Source organism: Anolis carolinensis, chromosome 2 (genome assembly GCF_035594765.1).
Source record: "Anolis carolinensis isolate JA03-04 chromosome 2, rAnoCar3.1.pri, whole genome shotgun sequence".
Lineage (NCBI taxonomy): Eukaryota > Metazoa > Chordata > Lepidosauria > Squamata > Dactyloidae > Anolis > Anolis carolinensis.
The window spans coordinates 178,432,044-178,439,755 of NC_085842.1; the positions used below are offsets into that span (position 1 = coordinate 178,432,044).

The 7,712-nt window shown below is 44.4% G+C and overlaps 1 protein-coding gene across 1 annotated transcript in view; it reads right to left on the reverse strand.

The window, feature by feature from the left end:
* Window positions 1-7,343, reverse strand: part of LOC100565141 (cholesterol transporter ABCA5) — a 78,731-nt gene extending 71,388 nt beyond the window's left edge. Inside the window, exon 1 of the mRNA XM_008122002.3 lies at window positions 7,042-7,343. The gene's annotated coding sequence lies outside the window, so the exon portion shown is untranslated. The remainder of the gene's footprint in view (window positions 1-7,041) is intronic.
* Between the last annotated feature and the right edge of the window lie 369 nt (window positions 7,344-7,712).

A 7,712-nucleotide genomic window follows, 5' to 3' on the forward strand; every position in this document is an offset into this window, starting at 1 on the left:
TCTTTAAACAGCAGCCTATTTGGATGGAAATTTCAAACGGCAGCAGCAAGCAAGCCATGTGAAGAGCCATGCAGATGTTAACCAAAAACCAGATAAGTAGATTGTGGAGCAGCAGAGAAGGCAGGGCAAAACATCTCTGCTTTCCCGCTCTGGGGTGAATTTAGACAGACACAGGGCCATAGCCAGAAAAAAATGGGGGGGGGGGATTGAAACTTTTTTTAGTGAATCATGAAGAGTAGTTCCATAATGCAAAATAATTTAGAAATCAGGCTCCATCGATAAACTTCAGTGGACACTCAAGAGAGATAAACTTCAGTGGACACTCATAGGGATTTGGTTAACCAGTTAAAATTTGTGAATAAACCAGGTTTTTTTTAACCTGAAAATTTGAGGGGGGGGTGCAGTTTGAACCCTTAACCCCCCTCCCCCTTGGCTACAGCCCTGGACAGACAGCTATATCTATTTCTATATCTACACCTATATGAATGTTCATATACAGCCCTATGATCAATATACTGGCCTATCACTCTGGCTTCCTTTCAGGATTCATTCTGGGGGGAAAGCTCCACTCCAGGGGCTCCAACAGCACCCATCTAGGGCCCCCTTTTCTCCCAAAAATTTTCATAGTTTCCAAAACCAGAGCATTTATTACTGAAGGGGCAAACAGAAGAGGGGCTAGGGGGGTGCCTTGGAGTGGAGCTGAGTTCATTTTCCCTCTGCAAAGCCTAAATACCCTAAAGCAGGGCTTTCCAAACATTTCATGTTGGTGACACACCTTTTAGACATGCATTACTTGAGGACACAGTAATTCAGTTTTGTTAGTAGACCAGAAGTAAAGTAAACCACTTAGAGATAAGACCACACACATAAACAGTAATTGCAAAATGTATGGGTACACAACATATCTCATGACATTTTATTTATATATATATTAAAATATATGATGTATGTGTTGTCGAAGGCTTTCATGGCTGGAATCAATGGGTTGCTGTGAGTTTTCTGGGCTGTATGGCCATGTTCCAGAAGCATTCTCTCCTGACATTTTACTCACATCTATGGCAGGCATTCTTAGAGGTTGTGAAGTCAGCTGGAAACTAGGCAAGTACAGTTTGCATATTTGTGAAAGGTCCAGGGTGGGAGAGAGAACTCTTGTCTGTTTGAATCAAGTGTGAAGTGTAAATAATGAACAGCACTCAGAAAATAGGAGAATTCCAGACAATAAAATATCAGGACTAGCTAACACCTCCAAACGAAGGATTTCCCCAAGCAGGAAGCAGCCAGGCTTTGAAGCTGCACAGCTTTTGAATGCTAATCAAGGTGGCCAATTGCAACACTCACATGTACCTCAAACAGACAAAAGTTCTTTCTCCCACCCTGGATTTTCCACAGATATATAAACCTACTTGCCTAGTTTCCAATAGACCTCACAACTTCTGAGGATGCCTGCCATAGATCTGGGCGAAACGTCAGGAGAGAATGCTTCTGGAACATGGCTATACAGCCCGGAAAACTCACAGCAATCCATATGATGTATGCTTTATTTCACATAGATTCAAAGGTTTCTACTTACATTCGGGTGCCACACCTATCCACTGAAGATGACACACCAATGTATCATGAGACACGGTGACCTAAAGGCACTACCAAGATCCTATCTGATCTTGGAAGCTAAGTCAGGCCAGCCATTGTTAGTACTTTGATGGGAAACCACCAACACATCCCAAGTTCTGCCGGCTATATTTCAAGAAAGTCAAAGAAGTGTCAAAAGCAGCCTTGCCTGCGGGAAACCCAATGAACCTCATGGAGTTTCTGTAAATTGCGAGGCAGCTTGAAGGCACATAGAAACACACACACCTGGCATAGCCTGATGGCAACACAGGGTCCTAAATACTCTAAAATAGCCAGCCAGTTTTAAGCCTGAATTTGAAACTTGTGTCTGGTGTTATAATCTCTACCATGTGTATTTAATATGTATTTTATAGAAATATGTTTTAATACGCATCTTTTATAGAACTACATTTTAATATCTGTGCTTATAGAATTTTTACAATGTTTGTGTGTATTGACTGTGCTGTGACCTGGCCGCGAGCCAAGAGGAGAGGTGGTTAAGAATTATTATTATTATTATTATTATTATTATTATTATTATTATTATTATTATTAAAAACACCCAATCCTGTCTGATGGTGGGAATGAAGCCAGGTCAGTCCTGGTTAATACTTGGGTGTGAGACCACCAAGGAACAACTAGGTTTTGTGGGCTATATTTCAAAAGAGCTAAGGCAGTGGCGAATGCACCTCTTGAGTATCCCTTACTTCAGAAAAGAAAAGAAAAAATCATAAGAAATTCATGGGATTGCCATAACTTTGGCTGGATCTACACTGCTATATAAAATCCAGATTTTCTACTTTGAATGTGGATGATCTGATTTGATAATCTGATTATATGGCAGTGTAGAAGGTGCCTGAGGGACCTTCCAGATTGCCCTATATCCCAGGATCTCTGCTTTGATCTGGATAATATGAGGCTGGATCTACACCTACTGTATATCCCAGGGCGCTTCCACACAACAAATAAATAAGGGCCCATCCAGATGAGCCCTATATCCCAGGATCTGATCCCAGGTTTTCCGCATTAAACTGGATTATTGTATATGACTCCCCACTGTCAGATAATGTGGGATAAGAAGAAATCTGGGATCAGATCTTGAGAAATAGGGCAGTGTGGAAGGTGCCAAAGTAGGATAAAACTGCATTCATTCTACAGTTTATTCTCTTAAGGCCCCATCTACACTGGCATATAATCCAGTTTCTGAATCCAGATTATCTGCTTTGAACTGGGTTCTATGGCAATGATCCCAGGTTTTCTGCTTTTAACTTGATTATATGAGTCCGCACTGCCTGATAATCTGGGATAAACAGAAAACCTGGGATTAGATCCTGGGATATAGGGCCTGTCTGGAAGGATCCTGAGGGCCTTTCCACATAGCCATATAACCCAGCATATCAAAGCAGAAAATCCCACAATATCTGTTTTGAACTGGATTATCTGAGTCTGCACTGCCATATATTTCCAAAGCAGAAAATGTGGGATTTTTTTTTCAGCTGTGTGGAAGGGGCCTCAGAGAGGTGAGTTGAAAGCGCATGTTTAATGTGTTGTGAATTTATATGCTTTTATGTTGTACTGTGGCATTGAATTATTGCCAGACTGGAAGCTGCTCTGAGTCCCCTTTGGGGTGAGATAGAGCAGGATAGAAATGCAGTAAATAAATCTATAAACATAATAAAAGTGAAAATATATGTATGTGTATATGGCTGGGGCTTCCACTTACACAGTCAAGCTCCAACCTCCACAAACAGCTATAGCTCCCACTACTCAGGAGCCACCAATGACCCTCCTCCAATGACATTGCAGGTTATAGACAGCATCATAAACATGTCCAAGAGTCCTGCCAATGTCCTCCACAAACACCATACTGCCCACCACCAAGAGAAGGCTTTCATTCAGGGACAATTTCCTCCTAGATTTTCTGTTTTTCCTCCACCACAGACATCCCAGCGTTCCTTACTCTCTCCATTGGTAAAGAATTTGCATGACCCTGCTCACTGCCTCTCCCATAATCCTTTCCTATTCTTTTCTATGGCACACAGCAAACAGAGAAATTGATCAGCAACTGAACATACTGGAGAGGTTTAGGCAGAATTCACCATGATTTATAGGAGTTGTAGGTACTGGGATGTATAGTTCACCTGCAATTTAAGAGCACTCTGAACTCCACCAATGATGGACCTGGAACTAACTTGGCACACAGAACCCCCATGACCAAGAAAAAATAATGGTGGTCTTTGAAGGAATTTGTAGGAGTTGTAGTTCACATCCAGAGTGCACTATGAATCCAAACAATAATGGATCTGGACCCAACTTGGCATGCATACCCGATATGCCCAAATTTGAATACTGGTAGGTTTTAAGGGGAATTGGCCTGGACATTTTGGAGTTGTAGGTACTGGGATTTATAGTTCACCTGCAATCAATGAGCACTCTGAACAACACCAAAGATGGAATTGGACCAAACTTGGCACACAGCACCCCCATGACCAGCAAAAAAATACTGGAGGTTTTGGGGGGAATTCACCTTGATTTGTACCTTAGAGTTGTAGTTCACCTACATCCAGAGAGCACTGTCAACCCAAACACAGATTGATCTGGACCAAACTTGGTACACATAACTTATATGCAAAATTTGATTACTGGAGGGGTTTGGGGGAAATTGACCTTCCTTTCTGGGAGTTGTAGTTCACTCACAACTAGGGAAACTGTGACCTCCACCAATAATGGACCTGATCCAAACTCGGCACACAGATCACCCATGACTAACTCAACCTACTGGAGGGGTTTGAGGGGACTGACTCACCATAGTGGGAGTTGTAGTTTACCCTACAGCCAGAGAGCACACTGAACCCCACCAATGATGCATATAGAAGAGCAAACTTGCCCAACATAACTAACTTTAAGTACTGTACTAATGGAGTTTCTCAGGGTTAACCTGGCACGATGTCAGTTTCAGTTCACCCACAACCTTATGCACTTTGTACAATTAAAAATTGACTTTTTCAAATAACCTGGGCAATGTTAGGGACCCAAGTTTTTATAGTGCTACAATAAAAACACCTGTCAGATTCAAGACATGTGCATTACTGATTTTTAAAATAATTCTGGAGCATATGAGGAACACAAACATTCTTACTTTCAGATGCTTCTTATCTGTGGCACTAATCTTCAGCTAATCCTCCATGTAATACTTATCTCTACTCTTTTCTAACCACGACTTTTTGCTGGATATGATTCAGAACTATGGATAGCTCCATTGGCATCAGGGAGTTAAAGTTCACCTGTATTCAGAGAACACGGAACTCAGCAGACGACAGACCTAGACCAAATTTGGCACAAACCCAACATGGCCAACTGTGCATACTGGTGGAGTTTGGGGAGGATTGGCCCAAGATTTTTGGGAATTGTAGTTCACCCACATCCTTATGCATTTTTAATGGGAGAATTAATAAAAAAACAAAAGCAAAGACTGTTTTTTCCCTCAAAAATAGAGCAGCATATGACCAAACTGATATTACCTAACATTAAAAAGCAAATACTGCTCTTTTCAAATAACCCAGGCATTGTCAGGTATCCAAGCTAGTCGATACACATGATAAAAGTGAAAAATATGTATGTGGAGGATGTGTCCACTTACACAGACAGCCTCCCACCTTCACAAACAGCTATAGTTCCCACTGAGCAGGAGACACCAATGGCCCTCCCTCCACTGACATGCAGGTTATAGTGAGCACCATGAACATGTAGCCCAAACCCTGCCCGTGTCCTCCACAAACACCATTCTGCCCCCCAACCAAGTGAAGGCTTTCCTGCAGGGACCACTTCATCCTAGATGTTCTGTTTTTCTCCAGAATGGACATCCCAGGGTTCCTTCACTTGCACGACCCCACCCACTGCCTCTACCTTAACCCTTTCCTACCCTTTGCTATAGCACATAGTTAACATAGGAATTGATCAGCAACTGAACAAGAGGTTTGGAGAGAATTCACCATGATTTACAAGAGTTGTACTTGACCTACATCTAGAGATTACTGTTCACCCAACCAACAATGGATCTGGACCAAACTTGCCATGAATGATGGGACTAGCAGTAACTTCACTGATACTGTGACCCCTACCAACAATGGCTTGGAACCAAACTTGGCACAGAGAAACCCAATGACCAACTGAACATACTGCAGGGGTTAGTGGGAATGGGCCTTGATTTTGGGAGTTATAGTTGACTTACATCCAGTGAAACTGTGACCCCCTCACCAACAGTTAAATGGGACCAAACTTGGCACAGAAAAACCCCATGACCAACTGAACATACTGCAGGGGTTAGTGGGAATGGACCTTGATTTTGGGAGTTATAGTTCACCTGCATCTAGAAAGCCCAGCTGACGTCAGATCTGGACTAAACTTGGCACACAGACCCAACATGGCCAACTGCGAATACTGGTGGGGTTTGGGGGTGATTGTCCTGGGAAGCTGGGAGTGGCAGTTCACCCTTATCCAGACAGCACTGAACCCAGCCAAAGACAGATCTGAACCAAACTTCAGTGATATTGCCTAACATCCCAAAACATCTCTCCGGTGGCTCAGTGTGCTAAAGCGCTGAGCTGCTGAACTTGCAGACCAAAAGGTCCCAGGTTCAAATCCGGAGAGCGGAGTGAGCGGCCGCTGTTAGCTCCAGCTTCTGCCAACCTAGCAGTTTGAAAACATGCAAATGTGAGTAGATCAATAGGTACCGCTCCAGCGGGAAGGTAACGGCGTTCCATGCAGTCATGCCAGCCACATGACCTTGGAGGTGTCTACGGACAACGCCGGCTCTTCGGCTTAGAAATGGAGATGAGCACCAACCCCCAAAGTCGGACACGACTGGACTTAACGTCAGGGGAAACCTTTACCTTTACCCAAAACAAACAATTTCTTCTAATAACCTGGGCACCGCCAGGTACCCAAGCTAGTAAATAATAAAACACACAACAAAGTGGCTGTGGGCTGCATTTCAAGTAAGTGGTCAAACCATCTTTCTAGATACTCCTTGCCTCAGTCTCCTTCTACACTGCCATATGCAGTTCAAATGATCTGCTCTGAGCTGGATTATATGAGTCTATATCAGGCAAGGGCAAACTTGGACCCTTCAGGTGTTTTGGACTTCAACTCCCACAATTCCTAGCAACCAGGAATTGTGGGAGTTGAAGTCCAAAACACCTGAAGGGTCCAAGTTTGCCCTTGCCTGATATAGACTCACATAATCCAGTTCAGAGCAGATAACATAGCAGTGTAGAAAGGGCCTCAGGAAACCCTTGCGTTGAGAAGCAGCTTGAACATAACATAAACATGATGCACACATTATAACCACCACATTACAACCCCGCCCCCGCTCTCCTCCTGTGCTTTTACTATTGTATAACCGTTATTTCCCCTCACAATGGGGGCTCTTACCTTCTCCGTCTTTGCTTGGCTTCCCTCTGCTCCCACCACTTCTTCCCCTCCAAGCAAGTCTGAGGAGAAAACCCTCCCGTGTGAGGCTCTCTTCCCTCCAGGCCAAAGCAGAGAGAAGGGGCCGAAATGCTGACGCCTTCCCTCCGTCCCTCCCTCGGAGGCCTTTTAAGGCGCAGCTCCCGCCCCGTTGACGCGCCCTTGAGGCGGAGCGCCTCGTTTCCCTCCAAAAACAGGGCCAGTGGAGACCCCCAAGGCTGCCCTAGAGCGCCATTGTCTTCGCCGCATCCTCAGTGCAGACCCTTATAAGGCACGCTCGCTAAGCTGGAGCTTCTGAACTGCAGCACAGGAGTCTACACTGACCCCATGATATCGTTTGACAGAGTCAATCCAGCCCAAACAAACACCTGCTTTTGCTTGGTGAATGCCCTCCTTGTTTCTTAAGAATGTTTGACGAAGTGCGTTAAAGCGCTGAGCTGCTGAACTTGCAGACCGAAAAATCCCAGGTTCAAATCCAGGGAGCGGCGTGAGCGGCCGCTGTTAGCTCCAGCTTCTGCCAACCTAGCAGTTCGAAAACATGCCAATGTGAGTAGATCAATAGGTACCGCTCCGGCGGGAAGGTAAGGGCGCTCCATGCGGTCATGCTGGCCACATGACCTTGGAGGTGTCTACGG